Raw genomic sequence first — 26,350 nt, forward strand, 5'->3', positions numbered from 1 at the left:
TTCTGCATAATCTATGTAGGCTTTATAAAGGGTTTATGGAGGCTTTGTTATGAGAGTCCTGACAGTGAAAACATGACATAGAGGGTTGTAGAGATGAACAGAGCCAGAGTACATCCAGGCCTGATCTTGTTCAAATACCAGATACATTAAACCCATCTGGTTCACAATGTTCACATCTCATGTTTGTTTTGGAAATTAAAGGAATGGAAACGTCCCCCTGCTCTGTGCCTTGGCAAGTTTCCCCCTTCTCTCTCTCCTTCCGAGTCAGTGTCTTGATGGGCCTCCTAAAAAGACATTGAGTTCCGATGGTACTGTTTATTGAGAATTATCACAAATGTTTCATGACAGTTTTTACATGATGTTGGGCCTTTCAAACACTACTGGTCAAAACTTTAAGAACACCTACTCATTCAAGGGTTTTTCTTTATTTTTTACTATTTTCTACATTGTAGAATAATAGTGAAGACATCAAAACTATGAAATAACACATATGGAATCATGTAGTAACCAAAAAAAGTGTTACTTTTTTTTTATATTTGAGATTCTACAAATAGCCACCCTTTGCCTTGATGACAGCTTTGCACACTCTTGGCATTCTCTCAACCAGCTTCATGAGGTAGTCACCTGGAATGCATTTCAATTAACAGGTGTGCCTAAATTTTTTAAAATAAAAATACTAAATACAAAACTGGTCTGCCTTCTTAAAAGTTAATTAATGCGTTTGAGCCAATCAGTTGTGTTGTAACAAGGTGGTGGGGGGGTATACAGAAGATAGCCCTATTTGGTAAAATACCAAGTCCATATTATGGCAAGAACAGCTCAAATAAGCAAAGAGAAACGACAGTCCATCATTACTTTAAGACATGAATGTCAGTCAATACGGAACATTTCAAGAACTTTGAAAGTTTCTTCAAGTGCAGTCGCAAAAACCGTCAAGCACTATGATGAAACTGGCTCTCTTGAGGACCGCCACATGAATGGAAGACCCAGAGTTACCTCTGCTGCAGAGGATAAGTTACCAGCCTCAGAAATTGCAGCCCAAATAAATTATTCACAGAGTTCAAGTAACAGACACATCTCAACATCAACTATTCAGAGGAGACTGTGTGAATCAGGCCTTTGTGGTTGAATTGCTGCAGAGAAACCACTACTAAAGGACACCAATGAGAAGAAGAGACTTGCTTGGCCAAGAAACACAAGCAATGGACATGAGACGCGGTGTGGGTGAACGGATGATCTCTGCATGTGTATTTCCAACCGTAAAGCATGGAGGAGGAGGTGTTATGGTGTGGGGGTGCTTTGCTGGTGACACTGTCTGTGATTTATTTAAAATTCAAGGCACACTTAACCAGCATGGCTACCACAGCATTCTTCAGCGATACGCCATCCCATCTGGTTTGGGCTTAGTGGGACTATCATTTGTTTTTCAACAGGAGAATGACCCAACACACCTCCAGGCTGTGTAGGGGCTATTTTACCTAGAAGGAGAGTGATGGAGTGCTGCATCAGATGACCTGGCCTCCACAATCCCCCAACCTCAACCAAATTGAGATGGTTTGGGATGAGTCGGACCGCAGAGTGAAGGAAAAGCAGCCAACAAGTGCCCAGCATATGTGGGAACTCCTTCAAGACTGTTGGAAAAGCATTCCAGGTGAAGCTGGTTGAGAGAATGCCAAGAGTGTGCAAAGCTGTCATCAAGAAAAAAGGTTGGCTATTTGAAAAATATCAAATATCAAATATATTTTAATTTGTTTAACACTTTTTTTGGTTACTACGTGATTCCATATGTGTTATTTCATAGTTTTGATGTCTTTACTATTATTCGACAATGTAGAAAAAAGTACAAATAAAGAAAAACCCTTGAATGAGTAGGTGTTCTAAAACTTTGACCGGTAGTGTAGATTGATTGACATATGAGTGCCACCTAGAGGTGTCCTAAATGTGTTCTTCAGCTGTACTTGTGCACTGGAACAACAGAGCACAACCCCACACATACAACATTCATAATTAAAAATAATTGTTGGCACATATACATCAGCATTATCATCCATCAAAGCTGAAACACTGTCAAGAAAAACAATATCGCTGCCAATTATGAAATTACTTCGAACTTACTTTGATATTTTGACTTTGGATTTCTTTATTTAAAAAAATAGGTGGATTCCTCCAAACTGTTTTCCAGTCAGGCATGAAGACTAGCTTGAAGCGTGGCCCCGCTAGGAGTCTCCAAATATAGAGTGTTTCTTTCATGCGCCATCGATCGTTAACATCCACAGCACTGCATTCCTCATCCCTTGTTTTGGGGCCTTGAGGAGCAGGTCACCATAGTAACCAAATACCGGCGGAGGGGGAAAACATCTTTCTCCTGCTTGCAAAAGTCTATCCATCTTGGAGTTATGCTAAACTCCTGAAAATGTACAAAAACAACATTCCAGAGCTAAGTGATGGCCTTCAAGGAATTCGAGTAAAAAACTGAGGCATTCTCAGTGTCGGTAGCTATAAAAATGAAACCATCTGTTGTATGGGACTGTATGTGGATCCTTCCTTTAAGGATTAGAGAGAGACGGAGAGACAGAGAGAGAGAAAAAGAGAGAGAGACGGAGAGAGAGACGGAGAGACAGACGTAGAGACAGAGAGAGAGAGACGGAGAGACAGAGAGAGAGAGAGATGGAGAGACAGAGAGAGAGAGACGGAGAGAGAGACGGAGACAGAGACGTAGAGACAGCGAGAGAGAGACGCAGAGAGAGACTGAGAGAGAGACGTAGAGACAGAGAGAGACGGAGTGAGAGACGGAGAGACAGAGAGAGAGAGATGGAGAGAGAGACAGAGAGAGAGAGAGAGAGAGACAGAGAGAGACTGAGAGAGAGACATAGAGACAGAGAGAGACGGAGAGAGAGACAGAGAGAGAGAGAGAGAGAGAGACGTAGAGACAGAGAGAGAGACGGAGTGAGAGACGGAGAGACAGAGAGAGAGAGATGGAGAGAGAGACAGAGAGAGACGTAGAGACAGAGAAAGAGACGGAGAGAGAGACAAAGAGACAGAGAGAGACGTAGAGACAGAGACAGAGAGACGGAGAGAGAGACGGAGAGACGGAGAGAGAGACAAAGAGACAAAGAGACGGAGAGGGAGACTGAGAGAGAGACGTAGAGACAGAGAGAGGGACGGAGAGAGAGACGGAGAGACAGAGAGAGAGACAGAGAGAGAGACAGAGAGAGAGACAGAGAGAGAGACTGAGAGAGAGACGTAGAGACAGAGAGACGGAGAGAGAGACTGAGAGAGAGAGAGAGAGAGACAGAGAGAGAGAGAGAGAGAGAGAGAGAGAGAGAGAGAGAGAGACGTAGAGACAGAGAGAGAGACAGAGTGAGAGACGGAGAGACAGAGAGAGAGAGACAGAGAGAGAGACTGAGAGAGAGAGAGAGAGAGACTGAGAGAGAGACGTAGAGACAGAGAGAGATGGAGAGAGAGACGGAGAGAGAGAGAGAGAGAGAGACGTAGAGACAGAGAGAGAGACGGAGTGAGAGACGGAGAGACAGAGAGAGAGAGATGGAGAGAGAGACTGAGAGAGAGACGTAGAGACAGAGAGAGAGAGACGGAGAGAGAGACAAAGAGACAGAGAGAGAGACGTAGAGACAGAGACAGAGAGACGGAGAGAGAGACGGGGAGACAGAGAGAGAGACGGAGAGAGAGACAAAGAGACAAAGAGACGGAGAGGGAGACTGAGAGAGAGACGTAGAGACAGAGAGAGGGACGGAGAGAGAGACGGAGAGACAGAGAGAGAGAGAGAGAGACGGAGAGAGAGACAGAGAGAGAGACAGAGAGAGAGACAGAGAGAGAGACAGAGAGAGAGACAGAGAGAGAGACGGCGAGAGAGACGGAGAGAGAGACGGAGAGAGAGACGGAGAGAGAGACGGAGAGAGAGACTGAGAGAGAGAGACGTAGACAGACAGAGAGAGACAGAGATAGACGTAGAGAGAGACGGAGAGACGAAGCGAGAGACAAAGAGACAGAGAGACGGAGAGACAGAGAGAGAGAGACTGAGAGAGAGACGTAGAGACAGAGAGAGAGAGACAGAGAGAGAGACGAGAGAGAGACAAAGAGACAGAGAGAGAGACAAAGAGACAGAGAGACAGAGAGGGAGATGGAGAGAGAGACGGAGAGAGTGACGGAGACAGAGACGGAAAGACAGAGAGAGAGACGGAGAGAGAGACGGAGAGACAGAGAGAGAGATGGATAGAGAGAGACATAGAGACAGAGAGAGAGAGACAGAGAGAGAGACAGAGAGAGAGACAAAGAGACGGAGAGAGAGACAAAGAGACGGAGAGAGAGACGGAGAGAGAGATGGCGAGAGAGACAGAGAGAGAGACCGAGAGAGACACTGGGAGAGAGAGATGGAGAGAAAGAGAGAGAGAGAGAGAGAGAGACGGAGAGACAGAGAGAGAGAGACGTAGAGACAGCGAGAGAGAGACAGAGAGAGAGACGTAGAGACAGAGAGAGAGACGGAGACGGAGAGACAGAGAGATAGAGACGGAGCGAGAGACAGAGAGAGAGACAAAGAGACAGAGAGACGGAGAGACGGAGAGACAGAGAGAGAGAGACTGAGAGAGAGACGTAGAGACAGAGAGACAGAGACAGAGAGAGACAGAGAGAGAGACAACGAGAAAGAGAGAGAGACAAAGAGACAGAGAGACGGAGAGGGAGATGGAGAGGGAGACGGAGAGAGAGACGGAGAGAGTGACGGAGAGGGAGACGGAGAGACAGAGAGAGAGAGACGGATAGAGAGAGACTGAGAGAGAGACGTAGAGACAGAGAGAGAGAGAGACAAAGAGACGGAGAGAGAGACAAAGAGACAGAGAGACGGAGAGACGGAGAGACGGAGAGAGAGAGACGTAGAGAGAGAGAGACGGAGAGAGAGACTGAGAGAGAGACGTAGAGACCAAGAGAGAGATGGAGAGAGAGACTGAGAGAGACGTAGAGACAGAGAGAGAGAGACGGAGAGAGAGACGGAGAGAGAGACGGAGAGAGAGAGACGGAGAGAGAGACGGAGAGAGAGATGGAGAGAGAGACGGAGAGAGAGACAAAGAGACAGAGAGAGAGACAAAGAGACAGAGAGACGGAGAGGGAGGCTGAGAGAGAGATGTAGAGACGGAGAGAGAGACGGAGAGACAGAGAGAGAGACGGAGAGAGAGACTGAGAGAGAGACCTAGAGACAGAGAGAGAGACGGAGAGAGAGACGGAGAGACGGAGAGAGAGAGACGGAGAGAGAGACTGAGAGAGAGACGTAGAGACAGAGAGAGAGAGACAGAGAGAGAGAGACGTAAAGACAGAGAGAGAGACGGAGAGAGAGAGAGAGACTGAGAAAGAGACGTAGAGACAGAGAGAGAAACGGAGAGAGAGACAAAGAGACAGAGAGGGAGACGGAGAGAGTGACGGAGAGAGAGACAGAGAGAGAGAGACGGAGAGACAGAGAGAGAGAGACAGAGAGAGAGACGTAAAGACAGAGAGAGAGACGGAGAGAGAGAGAGAGACTGAGAAAGAGACGGAGAGACAGAGAGAGAGACGGAGAGAGAGACTGAGAGAGAGACCTAGAGACAGAGAGAGAGACGGAGAGAGAGACGGAGAGACAGAGAGAGAGAGACGGAGAGAGAGACTGAGAGAGAGACGTAGAGACAGAGAGAGAGAGACAGAGAGAGAGAGACGTAAAGACAGAGAGAGAGACGGAGAGAGAGAGAGAGACTGAGAAAGAGACGTAGAGACAGAGAGAGAGAGAGACAGAGAGAGAAACGGAGAGAGAGACAAAGAGACAGAGAGGGAGACGGAGAGAGTGACGGAGAGAGAGACAGAGAGAGAGAGACGGAGAGACAGAGAGAGAGAGACGGATAGAGAAAGACTGAGACACACACACACACACACACACTGTAAGCCCCTGGATTCAGCCTCTCTGTTTGTTGAGCTGCCCCAGGGCCTGTGCAGGAAGAGCAGGTGGACCTCCCACTGTCAAAGACAAAGACAGAGGAATGCTGACTTATATACTGTTGACTGTTCCATTACTAGCCATTGGTAGCCATTAGCTTCACACCAATTATCACTGTGATCACAAACTCTGTTGATGTACAGTAAAGTACATGGTTTTACTATTAGAAAATATACAACGGGTGGGTCTAATCCTGAATGCTGATAGGTTCCAGCCGGTGTCTTTTCCACAAGTTACCACCGGCTAAATATATGACGTTAAAATGCATTGAATTGATCAGAAACGGAAGATATGACTTGATAGTTAAAACAATAATACTTCGAGGTGGGATAAGATGGATTTAGAGGTAGTCTTACTTTGGGAAGTGACAGCAGGTGTGTAGACACTGGAGACAGAGGCTCAGGGCTCCTCCACTGAGGAGGCAAACCCCACACACCTCCCTGACCCCCACCACCTTACCACCTGCACACTGGAACACAGGCGTGCACGCACACAAACACACTGTTTGAATACTGCACAAAATAATTCTGAAAGAGACTTATTGAGGATAATAGTAACAGATTGAAGAAAAATAGAGAAAAGAGTAATAGAAAATGGAAGAGGCTAAAGTTTAAAAGGCAACAAAAAGAAACAAATAATCTTCTGATATGCAGAGACCTGGCCGCTCTTGGTTGCGTTGACGATGGAGAGAGAGGTGGAGAAGAAGGAGAAGTCTAACGTAACTGGAGCTGGTCTCTGTGAGCTCTGAGCCAAGAGATATGGCAGCAAATGGTAGAACTGCTTTACCTCAATATCATACTGAGGTAAAGCAGTTATACCTCAATATCATACTGAGGTAGAGCAGTTATACCTCAATATCATAATGAGGTAGAGCCGTTATACCTCAATATCATACAGAAGTAGAGCAGTTGTTGCTCAATATCATACTGAAGTAGAACCGTTATACCTCAATATGATACATAAAGGTAGAGGTAGAAGTAATAGCAGTGGAAGTAAATGGGTAGTTGTAATTGAGAAAAATTTAATAAAAATAAAAAACACTGACCTGAACAAGTTACGTGTACATAACTCCAGTAAGGATTCTGTTCACATACAGTATACCTTGGTATTGTGGTCAGGGGAGGGTCTATGCAGGTCAGGTGGTAGGCCCTGGGACAGCCATCACAACAGATGGTTTCAAAAATAACATAAGGTAGAATAAAAACACATGAGATATAGAAATAAGAAATAAGAAAAGCAGTAAGTAAGCATACTATATACAGGGTCAGTCAGTTCCACTATCATATTTACAATGTGCAGGGATACTGGAGTGATAGAGGTAGATACACTACAAGTCAAAAGTTTGGACACACCTCCTCGGTCAAGGGTTTTTCTTTATTTTTACTATTTTTTACATTGTAGAATAATAGTGAAGACATCGAAACTATGAAATAACACATATGGAATCATGTAGTAAACAAAAAAGTGTTAAACAAATTAAAATATATTTGATATTTGAGATTCTTCAAATAGCCACCCTTTGCCTTAATGACAGCTTTGCACACTCTTGGCATTCTCTCAACCAGCTTCACCTTGAATGCTTTTCCAACAGTCTTGAAGGAGTTCCCACATATGCTGAGCACCTGTTGGCTGCTTTTCCTTCACTCTGCCGTCCGACTCATCCCAAACCATCTCAATTGGGTTGAGGTCGGGGGATTGTGGAGGCCAGGTAATCTGATGCAGCACTCCATCACTCTCCTTCATGGTAAAATAGCCCTTACACAGCCTGGAGGTGTGTTGGGTCATTGTCCTGTTGAAAAACAAATGATAGTCCCACTAAGCCAAAACCAGATGGGATGGCGTATGCTATGGTAGCCATGCTGGTTACGTGTGCCTTGAATTCTAAATAAATCACAGACACCAGTAACGCACCCCCACACCATAACACCTCCTCCTCCATGCTTTACGGTTGGAAATACACATGCATCCGTTCACTCACACCGCGTCTCACAAAGACACGCCGGTTGGAACCAAAAATCTCAAATTTGGATTCAAGACCAAAGGACAAATTTTGCTTGTGTTTCTTGGCCCAAGCAGGTCTCTTCTTCTTATTGGTGTCCTTTAGTAGTTGTTTCTTTGCAGCAATTTGACCATGGAGGCCTTATTCACACAGTCCCCTCTGAACAGTTGATGTTGAGATGTGTCTGTTACTTGAACTCTGTGAAGCATTAATTGGGCTGCAGTTTCTGAGGCTGGTAACTCTAATGAACTTATCCTCTGCAGCAGAGGTAACTCTGGGTCTTCCATTCCTGTGGAGGTCCTCATGAGAGCCAGTTTCATCATAGCGCTTGATAGTTTTTGCGACTGCATTTGAAGAAACGTTCAAAGTTCTTGAAATGTTCCGTATTGACTGACCTTCATGTCTTCAAGTAATGATGTACTGTTGTTTCTCTTTGCTTATTTGAGCTGTTCTTGCCATAATATGGACTTGGTATTTTACCAAATAGGGCTATCTTCTGTATACCCCCCCTACCTTGTCACAACACAACTGATTGGCTCAAACGCATTAAGAAGGAAAGAAATTCCACAAATTAACTTTTAAGAAGGCACACGTGTTAATTGAAATGCATTCCAGGTGACTACCTCATGAAGCTGGTTGAGAGAATGCCAAGAGTGTGCAAAGCTGTCATCAAGGTAAAGGGTGGCTATTTGAAGAATATAAAATATAAAATTACTACATGATTCCATATGTGTTATTTCATAGTGTTGATGTCTTCACTATTATTCTACAATGTAGAAAATAGTAACAAATAAAGAAAAACCCTGGAATGAGTAGGTGTGTCCAAACTTTTGACTGGTAGTGTACAGTGTGACACACTAGGCTGGTAGGGAGTCAGGGACATTAAGCGCTCAGCATTTAAACAACATTTCGTTGTATTAAATCATTATAGTTTGTAAATCGTCAATACTTTGTAGAAGCATCTTTGGAAGCGATTACAGCTGTGAGTCTTTCTGGGTAAATCTTTAAGAGATTTCCACACCTGGATTGTGCAACATCTTTCCACACCTGGATTGTGCAACATCTTTCCACACCTGGATTGAGCAACGTTTGCCATTATTCTTTTCAAAATTCTTCAAGCTCTGTCAGATTGGTTGTTGATCATTGCTATACAACCATTTTCAGGTCCTTCCATAGATTTAAGCAGATTTAAGCCAAAACTGTATACAATACAAATACAAGGGTCCTCAGATAGTCCGTGTAGCCATTTTGTTAGCTATTTAGCAGTCTTATGGCATGGGGATAGAAGCTGTTCAGGAGCTTGTCAGACGTGATCCACCAGTATTACTTATTCCTATGAGAGTGAGCCGGATATATAGCGTTTTGCAACAAAACATGATTATTTGTTTCTCTGAAATTAAACCAAGTGATACAGTATATATATATATATATATTCAAAGTTCTTTAAACAATAAAAGCTAATTACCAACATTTCTGAAAATGGATATTTTATTTATTTATTTTATTTCACCTTTATTTAACCAGGTAAGCCAGTTGAGAACAAGTTCTCATTTACAACTGCGACCTGGCCAAGATAAAGCATATATAGCATTTTGGAATGAAACTCTTCAAATGTTGATGAATGTGCAATGTCAACTAGATACATGAACACACTCATTCTCAAAAGTATTTGTCATTTGCATGAGAAAATCACGCTGTGATTTGTGGTCCTATACTGAACTGATATAACAATCTCTTACTGTACGTCTGTAACCCTGGTGCTGGACTCCCCCTAGTGGTTGTGTTTAGTATTTGCAGTCATTGACTTGTGTCCTGCAGTCAGGTCATCCAGTGGGACAGAGGTGTGGTACTCACCACCCACTTTAACGCACTTTATGGCACTTCCTGTTGAAAGAACACGTTTAGTCCTGCTCTCCACGTTGTTACTATTTCAATTCCTGATATGGTGAGATGGTGTTGTTGTATGGGCCCCGTGTAGCTCAGTTGGTAGAGCATGGCGCTTGCAACGCCAGGGTTGTGTGTTCGATTCCCACGGGGGGCCAGTATGAAGAAAAAAAAAATGTATGCACTCACTAACTGTAAGTCGCTCTGGATAAGAGCGTCTGCTAAATGACTAAAATGTAAATGTGTTTGTGGGTTCACCATATCTAGCCATTGTCTGATGGCTAAATGATATCTACATTAGATTAGAGCAACTTTATTGTCCCACCAGGGGGAAATTCATTTGGTCATGTGCTTAAAAATACAAAATACATAATACATAAAAATACTGAATAATACACAATAAAATTCATATGAAAGTGAAATAGGCTACATATCTACATTGAATGTGCAATATGCTACATATTTACAATACATATTTACTGTGCACTCCTATCAACTCAAAATACAAGGTTTACAGTCATCAGGTTAGGGTTGTGTCTCCAGAGTTCCTCACCAGATCCAAACACCTGTTTGATGAGGATCTCCTCTCTGGCCCCAGAGCTGACCGGCACCGCCTGGACACCTGCTAAATGGTAATAACACAGTACCTCCTGTGGATAGACCAATTACCATCAGGGGTACTAGTACCACAGGTTGAGAAACACTGCTTTAGAAGTGGGAACCTACCTGGTTGTATGCTGGTCAGGAGGGCCTGCAGTCTGGGGTAGCTGTCCTGGTTGTAGTCCTTGGCCAGGTTGGTCCAGAAGGCCTGGATGGTGGTCCTACTCTGCTCCAGGAGCCTGGAGAGAGGGACTACATGGCTTTCTGGATCCCCTCTCTGCACTCCCTCTCCAGGGTCTCCTATGGGTGGTCATAGCAAAACATTTATTAGTCATTCAATGTTCCATGTAGAAAATGGTAGAGTGAAAAATAGCCTGATTTTTTAAGAGATAGATAAAGAATAAGATATTGATGATCTACAAGGTAATCTCTGCACCCAGAACCAAATCAGTTAAGGCTATCATGAGAGACCATCTACAAAGCAACGTATTGAAGAGAAAATAGTACAATTCTACATTACCTTCTTCCAGGCTAAACACATGAAATGCTCAAATCTTGTCCTGAGGAGCTCTCATATCAGTATAAATATCATTATTTAATACACTTCCATAGCTGATCTTCAGAAGCTGGTCACTGATGATGTTGCGGTCCAATAACCCATAGAGCAGCAGAAAGGGATCATCAATCGCCATGGAGATGTCTGTGCAGAATTCCTTGAGCTGTGAACGGGAGTCAGAATCCCCAAAAGACTCGACTCTGGACATGGCTCACAGTTAGCATAAACAGTATGGTGTTTATTAATACGTGAGTTTAAGCTAGAGATATGTTTTTTGAACTAGCTGGGAGCCACAAGTCATTATGGTTATCCTGCTGGTCATCACACTGAAGGTTGTCCTCCTCTTAGGTGAGTGCATCAGACTTAATGAACACATCTGCAGTTACTCCTCTCTATAGTCGGATACATTTGGTTGTAACATTTTACAGTGTAACTCCATTCACTCACTGATAATGTTGTTAGATAAAGGGGAGGGGACACTGAGGAACACAAGGTCCAGTATGTACTCATGGAGGTGATGGGGAACACCAGTGGTGTACCAGAGCAGAATCCACTCTTACAGTATGTGAAATGGAAGCTGGGGTGTTTGTACTGTTTGTAATGAGACTGTTGGTGTGTCCTGCAGCTGCTGTGTGGAGTGTGTGTACAGCAGAGTGAATCACAGTGGAAGGATATAAGGGGGAAAAGGCAGAGATCAGATGCCCCTACGGAGAGGAGTGGAGGAGACACCAGAAGTACCTCAGCAAAGGGGATTGCCCTGTTTATAATAAAGACAAAGTTATTAAGACTGAGGCAGGGGAAAACAGAGCTTCTAAAGGGAGATACTCGCTGAAGGACAACAGAGAGGAAAGTGTCTTCATTATGACCATCACCAACCTGACGTTAAACGATGCTGGGAAATACTGGTGTGGAGTGGACATTTCATTGGGAAAAGATAAATACATTGAAGTCAACCTTGAAGTCTCTGAAGGTACTGTAAACCTTTGATTCTCATTCTCAAAACCTTACTTCCATACTCAACATATTACATTATACATTCCTAATCAAGCCTCCGCTACTGGCCCGAATCCTAACTTGAGATACTTCCACTTTATTCCATATTTTTCATTCACTTTTGCTAATTGTTTATAAAATTAATGATACATACCCATTTATTCTTGAAATATATAACTTATAAATGCCTCATGAGCTTAGTTCAACTGTCGTACCACACTAAAACTCAAAATATAGACTTGTTTTACTCCATTGTTTGTAAATGATGTAATTGTAAACAAAAACACGGTAAAGACTCAAACCATGGTTAAAACTACAATTCTGATCTTGTGGATGGTCATCTACAGCTCTGTCTATAAATGTGAGAGTGGTTACATTTCTCTAGCCCCAGCCCTCAGCTCTTTACCAAAAACAGTGATGGGGTGGACACTTTGTTGATGTTTGATCTGTAGATTTCCCCTTTAAGGGAACCGCATCTCAAGTCACAATTCCGCCGTGAATGAGGTCAGGTCATTCAACTGGCGTGAACGATGGGATCAAACACACAGTATAGTGCATGTATTGGAGGACCACAGATCACAGATTATTAATACATTAGGCAAGGACGTTTCATGGAGTATAATTCTTTGTCATTAGAATTTCCAAACCTTTCTTGTTTTGTTATGGTATATATTTATTTTATAATAAATCTGTTGAACTTCTTTCTGACCGCTAGGCCTACATGTTTGTTTAAAATGACAGATTGGTGCTGTGAGAATCCCACTGCAGTGACAGGCTATGAAGAACGGTCAGTCTCCATCCATTGTATGTATGATGAAAAGTATGAAGACGTTGAGAAATACTTCTGCAAAGTGACGACACGATCTAAGTCTCTAGTAGATGTAAAAGTGACAACAACCAAAAGCCAGAACGAGAAGTTCTCACTGTTCGACAACAAGACAGCCAGAGTTTTCACCGTGACCAGCACCAGACTAACCCATGAGGATGCTGGGAGATATCTATGTGGCGCGCAGAACAACCACACTATTGATACCCTGTCAGCAGTCCAGCTTGATATCAAGAGTAAGGCCTCTCTTGCATTTGCCTGTTGTGCATTGTGAGACAAATTGATCAGGGCACAGTTGTATGTCAGTGAAGTGAAAAGTTTAGAGGGAATATAATGAGGGAGAGGGCTGGGTGTGCCTTTGTGAGTGGAGGTGTGAAAAACAACTGGAACACATCTTAACTGTACATTAAATGTACATTTACATTTACGTCATTTAGCAGACGCTCTTATCCAGAGCGACTTACAGTTAGTGAATACATATCTTTTTATACTGGCCCCCCGTGGGAATCGAACCCACAACCCTGGCGTTGCAAACGCCATGCTCTATCAACTGAGCTACATCCCTGCCGGCCATTCCCTCCCCTACCCTGGACGACGCTGGGCCAATTGTGCGCCGCCCATGAGTCTCCCGGTCGCGGCCGGCTGCGACAGAGCCTGGATGTACTTACTTACTTAATGTGCTTATGTATTTAGGGCATTTGCACCTGTGTATGAGAGAGAGAGACAGAGAGAGATGTAGGTTGCTAAATGACAACTAAAATATCTGAACAGGAAGAGCAGAAACCACACTTCCTTCTTTACTCCTGTCAGTGAGTGTAGTGGTCAGGGTACATTTACATTTCAATCAATTTAGCAAGTATACAGAAATTCCAATTCTCTTCAATGCTTTTCAATTTGACATTTTTTGAATTGGAATTGGAATTTGGTTTACTTTCTGAATAGACTGTAATTGAAATGTAATTGACCCCAAACCGGGTAGTAGTTAAGTGATTTAATCTGTCACACACACAAGCATACTGTATGTATGAGACACTCTCTCTTCCTCTCCCTCTCAAACCCAGCGTCACCAACTCTACCTCCCCACCTACTGCCAACTCTATCTCACCATCACCTTCATCGAGCTCACCACCATCATCCATGTCACGAAACCAATAACTAGCCTACTGATTTTGCTGCACTCATTATGTCTAGGGGTCTTAGGCCTAGCTACATGGTCTGTAACCTAATTTGATGTGAACATAAAGTAAACGTGTGCGGCCAGGTGTTGAATTTACATTTTAGCAGACTCTTTTATCGAGAGCGATTTACAGTAGTGAGTGCATACATTTTCGTTCATACTGGTCCCCCGTGGGAATCGAACCTACGACCCTGGTGTTGCAAGTTCCATGCTCTACCAACTGAGCCACACAGGACCACAATGTCTGTACCCAGGAGACAGCCATCTTACCTTAGGTCCAGGTCCAGCTCCTTCTTGGTCGGCCAATTCAAGAGGATTATTATTTGTTCAGATGGTGACGAAAAATAAATATGTACAAAAAGGACAAATACAAAAAGGCATGCCAAAACTAAAGACTCACCAAACAAAAACCAGCAGCCCCACGGCTCTGCCAGCTGGGATACTCACCTTAATTGGCAGCACCTGTGTACAAATAACGCTTGCAACGCCAGGGTTGTGGGTTCGATTCCCACGGGGGCCAGTATGAGAAAAAAAAAAATGTATGCACTCACTAACTGTAAGTTGCTCTGGATAAGAGTGTCTGCTAAATGATTAAAGTGTAAAATGTAAACTAGACCCGGTTGGTGCTGCCACCTGGGGATGGAGTGTGGAAGTGCATCATGGTCTATGTCCTAACACTAACCATCCCCCCATATCATAACACATAACGGATCCTTTTTACACTACGCTAGTTTGTAAACATATTTTTGTAGTGTAAAGAGACAGATCTGGCGTCAAATCTGACTTTGGAAACAGATTCCCCCTTCTGAGTGGTATATTGTAAAAACAATGTCTCTCCGACAACACATCCCCCTGCAAGAACTACTTGAAAACCAGTAGACAGCATTTTTGTTGTGTTAGCCAAGCAGAAAATGTCCACACATTGTCACAACAACTTTGTTTTGTGGTCCTTTGTTTTTAACGGCACCAACAATAACCACCACAACAACAGAAAGTACTACAACCACAGCAACAAACCCAGCTTCACCAACTCTATCATCCTTAGCCACCTCCACCTTCACCTCATCACCATCATCCATCTCACCACCATCATCCATGTCATCTTCAACCCACAATGGATCTGGTAATAAACTATTATGGCTGCTTTTTTTCACTAATTGGTAATTTGACCAATCAGATCAGATGTCAAAAATATCTGATGCGATTGGTCAAAATACCAATTAATGGGAAAAAGTTGTGTGAACACAGCCTATGAGCCTTTCAAAACTACTGTTTCTCTTTGAAACCGGTTTCACAACATATACTTTTGTAGTGTAAATAGACTGATCTGGAGTCAAATCTGACTTTAGGTAGTGTGGGACACTTCTACAACAGATTCCCCCCTCTGAGTGGTATAGTGTAAAGACAATGTCTCTCGGACAACTCATCAGATCTTTTTCAGAGCTGATCTGATTGGTCAAAATACCAATTAGTGAAAAAAAGATCAGTATTGGACTGCCTGTGTAAACGCAGCCTTAGCCAAATGGAAAATGTCCACACATTTGTGAATGGATGCGTTACTAAAGTATGCAACATTATGTGCAATATGGTTTAGATGAGAAGCTCCTGTATAGTGTGAATAGCTAGCCTTCTTTTGTTAGTCTATATACTATGCTATATACGGTATGCTAATAGCTGCACCCATACATGAGGCATGAATGATGGCCACCACATCCAAGGCTAACGTAAGGACAGGATGTAAACAGAAAAGTTGCACACCTGATGCATATCAAATGTAAATGTAACATTTTATCGAAGAGAGGCAGATCTTACTTTACATATTAGTGTAAAAAGGCCCTATGCAATTTGAACAGAAGTGCTGATTATAAAGTATTGGCGCTACTTGTGTGTCTGCGTTCCAGGAACATCAGTGATCATCATAGTATCTGTTACAAGAGTCTGGTTACATTGCTGCTTGTGGTCAGTCTGCTTATAGTCTACAGATGGAAATGCAACAAGGAAACAGGTGAGAAACACACACGCTGTCAAAACATTTAAATGCCCCCTTTCACACCTAATTTTCATTCCTAGGGTTTCCTGCCTTCCTAGCCACCGTGCTTTTACATTGCTGTTTGGGGTTTTAGGCTGGGTTTCTGTATAGCACTTTATGACATCTGCTGATGTAAAAAAGGCTTTATAAATACATTTGATTGATTGATTGATTTCAAATAAACCATTTGCATATTCATGGTTGCACATTTAGTCACAATATTGTTTTGAGTGTTCTTTTGAGGACTGATGGCCGACTGACTAATGCATTCTCAACTGGCGCTGATTAATATTTAGTCTAAAGTGCATTATAGTGATTTGGAAACACAATGCTATTTCTGAAGGAGGCAAATAATTAGTAGGAAAACCTTCTGTCATCATGTGATGTCATCAGATTGACTTTAGATGTAGAATAACGTTAGCTAGCTAGCTAAGAGTGGTTTCGTAAATTCACTCTGGCTATCTACTCTGATTTCAGAGTACTCTCGTCTGAGTGTGCCAGAGCGAAGAATAACTGATTAATTTACGAACGCTCAACACCCGTTGAATATGGCAGTGTCCGTAAACGTCAGCAAAAAAACATCATTCAATTGTTGCCAGCAGCACAGTTAGAGTATCCAAAGCTCTAGATAACATGAAAACAGCCAAACCAGCTCTGCTAGGTCGAGTAAAATGGTCAGAGTGAGGTGTTCCCTCATTTGTGTCGGACGTATCTAGCAAGCTAGCCAACTTTAGCAAGTTAGCTTGGGTGCTTGACTGCTGTTGTGAAGTCAGAACACTCGGATCAACCCTACTCCTCGGCCAGAGCGTCCAGTGTGCGCTCTGAACGCTCCGTGTGTGAAACGCTCTGAATTTACTATGACAATCTGACAGTGCTCTGAATTTACGAACGCCCAGAGCACACTCTGAGCGCCACTGGCACTTCAGAGTGAATTTACAAACACACCCGTAGTATAATGTCAGCTAGCTAGATAAGAGTGAGGGGAGCACACCGAATTATAGCTAATGAACGTTAGCATTGCTAGGTATTTTTGAAAAACTTTGCTAGCTAATGACAACATTGCCATCTGTCTAAAGTAAATTTGACAACCTAATATTGATGACAAAGTTGTTTCCTACAAAATATATGCCTAATGTAGCAATGTCATCGTATTTGTGTAAATTAGACAAAACAATCAAAGCCCCCGTTAAGAATGACTGGGCACCACTCGAATCAGTATGGCTGAGAGCGTCTTGAGAATGTTGATAACAATGGTGTAACGCAACTGAGTGACGGAGATGCAACACATTAATACAAATCTTAATTTGGCCCTGATTGAACATTAGAGGTCTCATTGTGAACAGTGTGACCTCGGCTCCCTGTTGTTGGAAATGCAGCTCTCAAAACCACCTGAACAGACTGCGGGGACCAAATAGTGAGCAATGTATGACACGCTGTGTGTGTGTTCTACAGCTGTCTACTCTGCACCCATGGTGAACACTGGAATCAACAGAGAGGTCAGTTTGTGTCTGTGTCTGTGTGTGTGTGAGAGAGAGAGAGAGAGAGAGAGAGAGAGAGAGAGAGAGAGAGAGAGAGAGAGAGAGAGAGAGAGAGAGAGAGAGAGAGAGAGAGAGAGAGAGAGAGAGAGAGAGAGAGAGAGAGAGAGAGAGAGAGAGAGAGAGAGAGAGAGAGAGAGAGAGAGAGAGAGAGAGAGAGAGAGAGAGAGAGAGAGAGAGTCTACAGTACCAGTCAAAGTTTGGACACACCTACTCATTCAAGGGTTTTTCTTTAATTTTACTATTTTCTACATTGTAGAATAATACTGAAGACATCAAAACTATGAAATAACATATATGGAATCATGTAGTAACCAAAAAAGTGTTAAACAAATCAAAATATATTTTATATTTGAGATTCTTCAAATAGCCACCCTTTGCCTTGATGACAGCTTTGATGGAGTGCTGCATCAAATGTGACTGGATAGTACTGATACTACTGACACTACTGATACTACTGATACTTTCGCTACGAGATTTGACGAGATTTGACGTGACTTCCGTCTCGCTTCCGCATTGTCTCCGTACTGCTGTGCTGTTTGTTGCTACTTGGCTACCTGCCAAACTATTCACGTTTTACTTTTAATAAACGTTTAATCAATCTTTGTGTTCAACAAATTTACCAACTTTTTAGTTTTGTCCTCACTCATCTTTTTTCGTTAAACTTTTTCACCCCGGACGTTTATCCCGAGACAGAAGAGTCATTTTCCTGTGCGTTTTAGCTGCCAACTTTACGTTATTTTCCTTTTTCCATCGCAACTTTTTTCCCTTATTCAACTTTTTTCACTCCGGACGCTTTATCTGGACATGGTTCATCAACATCTTCAACAGCCGAAGCTAAGTAGTAACATTAACATGATGTCTTCTAATTGCAGTCGCTGTACTCATAATATACAGGAGAACGATCGCCTTACGGCGAAAATAGCTGTGCTACAAGCCCAGCTTCAGACGCAATCGTTAGGCAAGGGTAATCTCAGTGTAGGAAAGGAAGAAACAGCGTCTGTGCCACCAGTAAGTACAGACAGTAACGTTAGTATAAATCCCCCCGCACAGTCCCCGCGAGCCGGACAACTTTCTCATGGCTTCTGGAGGGAAATACTGTTGGAATACTCAACCGGTGTCGCTCATTCAGCCGACAGAAACCTTCAACCGGTTTTCCCCATTATGTAGCGAGTCGGAGTCTGAGTCTGAGTCTTCTCTAGTCTCTACTCCTCCCGTTACGGGGTCTGAGACGCCGAAGGCTCCCACCATTAGCTCTGACAAATTGAAAACCCTAGTCATTGGCGACTCCATTACCCGCAGTATTAGACTTAAAACGAATCACCCAGCGATCATACACTGTTTACCAGGGGGCAGGGCTACCGACGTTAAGGCTAATCTAAAGATGGTGCTGGCTAAAGCTAAAACTGGCGAGTGTAGAGAGTATAGAGATATTGTTATCCACGTCGGCACCAACGATGTTAGGATGAAACAGTCAGAGGTCACCAAGTGCAACATAGCTTCAGCTTGTAAATCAGCTAGAAAGATGTGTCGGCATCGAGTAATTGTCTCTGGCCCCCTCCCAGTTAGGGGAAGTGACGAGCTCTACAGCAGAGTCTCAGCACTTAATCGCTGGTTGAAAACTGTTTTCTGCCCCTCCCAAAAGATAACATTTGTGGATAATTGGCCCTCTTTCTGGGACTCACCCACAAACAGGACCAAGCCTGACCTGCTGAGGAGTGACGGACTCCATCCTAGCTGGAGGGGTGCTCTCCTCTTATCTACCAACATAGATAGGGCTCTAACTCCTCTAGCCCCACAGTGAAATAGGGTGCAGGCCAGGCAGCAGGCTGTTAGCCAACCTGCCAGCTTAGTGGAGTCTGCCAATAGCACAGTCAGTGTAGTCAGCTCAGCCATACCCATTGAGACTGTGTCTGTGCCTCGACCTAGGTTGGGCAAAACTAAACATGGCGGTGTTCACCCTAGCAATCTTATTAGGATAAAGACCTCCTCCATTCCTGCCATTATTGAAAGAGATCGTGATACCTCACATCTCAAAATAGGGTTACTTAATGTTAGATCCCTCACTTCAAAGGCAGTCATAGTCAATGAACTAATCACTGATCATAATCTCGATGTGATTGGCCTGACTGAAACATGGCTTAAGCCTGATGAATTTGCTGTGTTAAATGAGGCCTCACCTCCTGGTTACACTAGTGACCATATTCCCGTGCATCCCGCAAAGGCGGAGGTGTTGCTAACATTTACGATAGCAAATTTCAATTTACAAAAAAAAATGGCGTTTTCATCTTTTGAGCTTCTAGTCATGAAATCTATGCAGCCTACTCAATCACTTTTTATAGCTACTGTTTACAGGCCTCCTGGGCCATATACAGCGTTCCTCTCTGAGTTTCCTGAATTCCTATCAGACCTTGTAGTCATAGCAGATCATATTCTAATTTTTGGTGATTTTAATATTCACATGGAGAAGTCCACAGACCCACTCCAAAAGTCTTTCGGAGCCATTATCGACTCAGTGGGTTTTGTCCAACATGTCTCTGGACCTACTCACTGCCACAGTCATACTCTGGACCTAGTTTTGTCCCATGGAATAAATGTTGTAGATCTTAATGTTTTTCCACAAAATCCTGGACTATCGGACCACCATTTTATTACATTTGCAATCGCAACAAATAATCTGCTCAGACCCCAACCAAGGAGCATCAAAAGTCGTGCTATAAATTCTCAAACAACACAAAAATTCATTGATGCCCTTCCAGACTCCTTCTGCCTACCCAAGGACGTCAGAGGACAAAAATCAGTTAACCACTTAACTGAGGAACTCAATTTAACCTTGCGCAATACCCTAGATGCAGTTGCACCCCTAAAAACGAAAAACATTTGTCATAAGAAACTAGCTCCCTGGTATACAGAAAATACCCGAGCTTTGAAGCAAGCTTCCAGGAAATTGGAACGGAAATGGCGCCACACCAAACTGGAAGTCTTCCGACTAGCTTGGAAAGACAGTACCGTGCAGTACCGAAGAGCCCTCACTGCTGCTCGATCATCCTACTTTTCCAACTTAATTGAGGAAAATAAGAACAATCCAAAATTTCTTTTTGATACTGTTGCAAAGCTAACTAAAAGCAGCATTCCCCAAGAGAGGATGGCTTTCACTTCAGCAGTGATAAATTCATGAACTTCTTTGAGGAAAAGATAATGACCATTAGAAAGCAAATTACGGACTCCTCTTTGAATCTGCGTATTCCTCCAGGGCTTAGCTGTCCTGGATCTGCACAGCTCTGCGAGGGCCTGGGATCGGGAGAGACACTTAAGTGTTTTAGTACTATATCTCTTGACACAATGATGAAAATAATCATGGCCTCTAAACCTTCAAGCTGCATACTGGATCCTATTCCTACTAAACTGCTGAAGGAGCTGCTTCCTGTGCTTGGCCCTCCTATGTTGAACATAATAAACAGCTCTCTATCCACCGGATGTGTACCAAACTCACTAAAAGTGGCAGTGATAAAGCCTCTCTTGAAAAAGCCAAACCTTGACCCGGAAAATATAAAAAAACTATCGGCCTATATCGAATCTTCCATTCCTCTCAAAAATTTTAGAAAAAGCTGTTGCGCAGCAACTCACTGCCTTTCTGAAGACAAACAATGTATACGAAATGCTTCAGTCTGGTTTTAGACCCCATCATAGCACTGAGACTGCACTTGTGAAGGTGGTAAATGACCTTTTAATGGCGTCAGACCGAGGCTCTGCATCTGTCCTCGTGCTACTAGACCTTAGTGCTGCCTTTGACACCATCGATCACCACATTCTTTTGGAGAGACTGGAAACCCAAATTGGTCTACACGGACAAGTTCTGGCCTGGTTTAGATCCTACCTGTCGGAAAGATATCAGTTTGTCTCTGTGAATGGTCTGTCCTCCGACAAATCAACTGTACATTTCGGTGTTCCTCAAGGTTCCGTTTTAGGACCACTATTGTTTTCACTATATATTTTACCTCTTGGGGATGTTATTCGAAAACATAATGTTAACTTTCACTGCTATGCGGATGACACACAGCTGTACATTTCAATGAAACATGGTGAAGCCCCAAAATTGCCCTCGCTAGAAGCCTGTGTTTCAGACATAAGGAAGTGGATGGCTGAAAACTTTTTACTTTTAAACTCGGACAAAACAGAGATGCTTGTTCTAGGTCCCAAGAAACAAAGAGATCTTCTGTTAAATCTGACAATTCATCTAGATGGTTGTAAAGTCGTCTCAAATAAAACTGTGAAGGACCTCGGTGTTACTCTTGACCCTGATCTCTCTTTTGACGAACATATCAAGACTGTTTCAAGGACAGCTTTTTTCCATCTACGTAACATTGCAAAAATCAGAAATTTTCTGTCCAAAAATGATGCAGAAAAATTAATCCATGCATTTGTTACTTCTAGGTTAGACTACTGCAATGCTCTATTTTCCGGCTACCCGGATAAAGCACTAAATAAACTTCAGTTAGTGCTAAATACGGCTGCTAGAATCCTGACTAGAACCAAGAAATTTGATCATATTACTCCAGTGCTAGCTTCCCTACACTGGCTTCCTGTTAAGGCAAGGGCTGATTTCAAGGTTTTACTGTTAACCTATAAAGCGTTACATGGGCTTGCTCCTACCTATCTTTCCGAGTTGGTCCTGCCGTACATACCAATACGTACGCTACGGTCACAAGACGCAGGCCTCCTAATTGTCCCTAGAATTTCTAAGCAAACAGCGGGAGGCAGGGCTTTCTCCTATAGATCTCCATTTTTATGGAACAGTCTGCCTACCCATGTGAGAGACGCAGACTCGGTCTCAACCTTTAAGTCTTTACTGAAGACTTATCTCTTCAGTAGGTCATATGATTGAGTGTAGTCTGGCCCAGGAGTGTGAAGGTGAACGGAAAGGCTGGAGCAACGAACAGCCCTTGCTGTCTCTGCCGGGCCGGTTCCCCTCTCCACTGGGGTTCTCTGCCTCTAACCCTGTTGCAGGGGCTGAGTCACTGGCTTGCTGGTGCTCTTTCATGCCGTCCCTGGGAGGGGTGCGTCACTTGAGTGGGTTGAGTTACTGACGTGATCTTCCTGTCTGGGTTGGCGCCCCCCCTTGGTTTGTGCTGTGGTGGAGACCTCTGTGGGCTATACTCGGCCTTGTCTCAGGATTGTAAGTTGGTGGTTGGGGATATCCCTCTAGTGGTGCGGGGGCTGTGCTTTGGCGGAGTGGGTGGGGTTATATCCTTCCTGTTTGGCCCTGTCCGGGGGTTTCTTCGGATGGGGCCACAGTGTCTCCGGACCGCTCCTGTCTCAGCCTCCAGTATTTATGCTGCAGTAGTTTATGTGTCGGGGGGCTGGGGTTAGTTGGTTATACCTGGAGTACTTCTCCTGTCTTATCCAGTGTCCTGTGTGAATTTAAGTATGCTCTCTCTAATTCTCTCGTTCTCTCTTTCTCTCTGAGAACCTGAGCCCTAGGACCATACGTCAGGACTACCGGGCATGATGACACCTTGCTGTCCCCAGTCCGCCTGGCCTTGCTGCTATTCCAGTTTCAACTGTTCTGCCTGCGGCTACGAAACCCCTACCTGTCCCAGACCTGCTGTTTTCAACTCTTTAATGATCGGCTATGAAAAGCCAACTGAGAGACCTGAGCCCTAGGACCATACGTCGGGACTACTGGCCGTGGTGACTCCTTGCTGTCCCCAGTCCGCCTGGCCTTGCTGCTATTCCAGTTTCAACTGTTCTGCCTGCGGTTATGGAACCCCTACCTGTCCCAGACCTGCTGTTTTCAACTCTTAATGATCGGCTATGAAAAGCCAACTGAGATTTATTCCTGATTATTATTTGACCATGCTTGTCACTTATGAACATTTTTGAACATCTTGGCATGGTTCTGTTATAATCTCCACCCGGCACAGCCAGAAGAGGACTGGCCACCCCTCATAGCCTGGTTCCTCTCTAGGTTTCTTCCTAGGCTTTCGCCTTTCTAGGGAGTTTTTCCTAGCCACCGTGCTTCTACACCTGCATTACTAGCTGTTTGGGGTTTTAGGCTGGGTTTCTGTACAGCACTTCGAGATATTAGCTGATGTAAGAAGGGCTATATAAAATAAAATTGATTGATTGATTGATCAGATGACCTGGCGTCCACAATCCCCCGACCTACATTTACATTTTAGTCATTTAGCAGACGCTCTTATCCAGAGCGACTTACAAATTGGACCTCAACCCAATTGAGATGGTTTGGGATGAGTCAGACGGCAGAGTGAAGGAAAAGCAGCCAACAAGTGCTCAGCATATGTGGGAACTCCTTCAAGACTGTTGGAAAAGCATTCCTGGTGAAGCTGGTTGAGAGAATGCCAAGAGTGTGCAAAGCTGTCATCAAGGCAAAATGTGGCTATTTGAAGAATCTCAAATATAAAATACATTTTGATTTGTTTAGCACTTTTTGGGCTTTTTTGTGTTATTTCATAGTTTTGATGTCTTCACTATTATTCTACAATGTAAAAAATAGTAAAAATAAAGAAAAACCCTTGAATGAGTAGGTGTGTCCAAACTTTTGACTGGTAGTGTATACTGAACAAAAATACAAACGCAATGAATTTACTCAGTTACTGTTATGATGAGTTTCTGGTATTGAGAAGTTCAGGATGCAAGAGATCATGTTACACAGATGGAGATTGGATTCAGTCATTATTTAATGTTCACAATATTGGATTCATTGACAGGGGGTACGTGCTCTGCCTCTTGTCATATGAATGACTTCCATACCAAATCTCTCAGCTTATATAATGACCTTCCAATCTACTTTTATCTTACCCAGTTGCTAACTATTATTAAGTGTCACTCATCCTCCATCATATCATCCACCTACTTGGTATCATGTGGCACCCTAGCCAGGCCATTCCATCACGTACCCAAGATTAGCACCAGTGGCCCCCAATCTATCTTGGCACACTGACCTTCTGTACTCACTCGTGACACCAATAACACATGGCTTGTCCTTGTTCTCTGTCCACATACATACATCTTATGATCTCTCCATACATTAATGTATGGCCAATCAGAATTAGTTTTTCCCCACAAAAGGGCTTTATTACAGACAAAAATACTCCTCAGTTTCATCAGCTGTCTGGGTGGCTGGTCTCAGACGATCCCACAGGTCAAGAAGCCGGATGTGGAGGTCCTGGGCTGGCGTGGTTACACGTGGTCTGCGGTTGTGAGGCTGGTTGGATGTACTGCCACATTCTCAAAAAAATTATGTTGGAGGCAGCTTATGGCAACAGCTCTGCTGGACATTCCTGCAGTCAGCATGTCAATTGCACAATCCCTCAAAACTTGAGACATCTGTGGCATTGTGTTTGTGACAAAACTGCACATTTTAGAGTGGCCTTTTATTGTCCCCAGCACAAGGTGCACCTGTGTAATGATTATGATGTTTAATCAGCTTCTTGATATGCCACACCTGTCAGGTGCATGGATTATTTTGGCAAAGGAGAAACTTTTTGTGCACATGGAAAATTTCTGCGATATTTTATTTCAGCTCATGAAACATGGGACCAACACTTTACATGTTGCATTTATATTTTTGTTCAGTGTATGTTCTTCCCTCTCTCATCATGTCCTCCCATCCCTCTCCTCCTTTTCCTCCTCTCCAGGGTTGTCATGGTGATGCTGACTATGATTAAATAAAGGACCGCCTCCTACAGTCCAGCATCTACGCCAATTTACCCACAAGCCCCTCTGACTCTCTCAACTACCACAAGGACCCCAGCTGCCCTATTGAAGCCAGTGCCGCCATCCCTTAAGACGGCACTTCTTCTGGTGAATATCCCACTGTCAACATTGGTCAAAGCCCTGCCTACTCTACTGTCAATCATCCACATAGCTCCTCTTAGGTTCTACTCCACAGTCAGCAAACCCAGAGACACCTGAGTCACTGACAACCAGTCAGAAGGGACATACACACACTGGCAACCAATCACAAGCGACATGTTATTAACTATGTGTGCCACCGCCTCTTGAGCCTTGACCTTTAATTTGAGCAGACAGCTGCATAATCTGCTTCATGTCCTCATAATCAGATGTGTTACCTTGACTTCTGTCTTTCATGTCTCTTCTCAACTTGTCTTAATGTTTCGGTCACTTTGGTCTAATTTGCATGTTAATATCTGTAAGTAAATATTGGCTCACTATTTGGCAAGCACTGAATTTTGACTAAATGCATTATAACTGTCTATTAATGGTTTTTAACACATTTATAAAATAAATAGCCATAATTACGTAAGGGATAATCAACGAGGGGCTCTAAGCGTTCTGTGGAAAATAATGCACGACTTGTAAGTTGTGTGCCACCACGCTTCCACTGAGTTGCATTATTTTCCAGGGAATGCATAGAGCCCCGAGTTGATTATCCCACTTAGAACACATTTTCCGCTAGAAATGCACTGAAGTAGCTAGCTGGCAAGTTTCCTAGACGACTACAGTAACTTGCTATCTTAGCTAAGCAAACCATCAGTCCTCCTAGCTTGCTATTATGAAAATCGAATTCAATAATGCCAATAATGTTTTCAATTTGACTTTTGCTTTCAAAACCAGCTCTGGTAGTGTGAAATAGGTATTAGACTCTAACCATGGTCTCCACCCCCCCCCCAACCTCATTGAATAGTTATTGAACTGTAAATGAGAGGTTTATGTTATATAGAATTAAAATATGATATGTTATATTTTGACTTAGTCTGATATACAGTATATATTTCAAAGGATCATAAATATGA

General features: G+C 43.4%; 1 pseudogene; it reads left to right on the forward strand.

The window, feature by feature from the left end:
• Positions 1 to 11,312: 11,312 nt before the first annotated feature.
• LOC121580716 lies at positions 11,313 to 26,335 on the forward strand (annotated as a pseudogene).
• Positions 26,336 to 26,350: the final 15 nt, after the last annotated feature.

The sequence above is a fragment of the Coregonus clupeaformis genome, chromosome 14 (assembly GCF_020615455.1).
Source record: "Coregonus clupeaformis isolate EN_2021a chromosome 14, ASM2061545v1, whole genome shotgun sequence".
In the NCBI taxonomy this organism is placed as follows: Eukaryota; Metazoa; Chordata; class Actinopteri; order Salmoniformes; family Salmonidae; genus Coregonus; species Coregonus clupeaformis.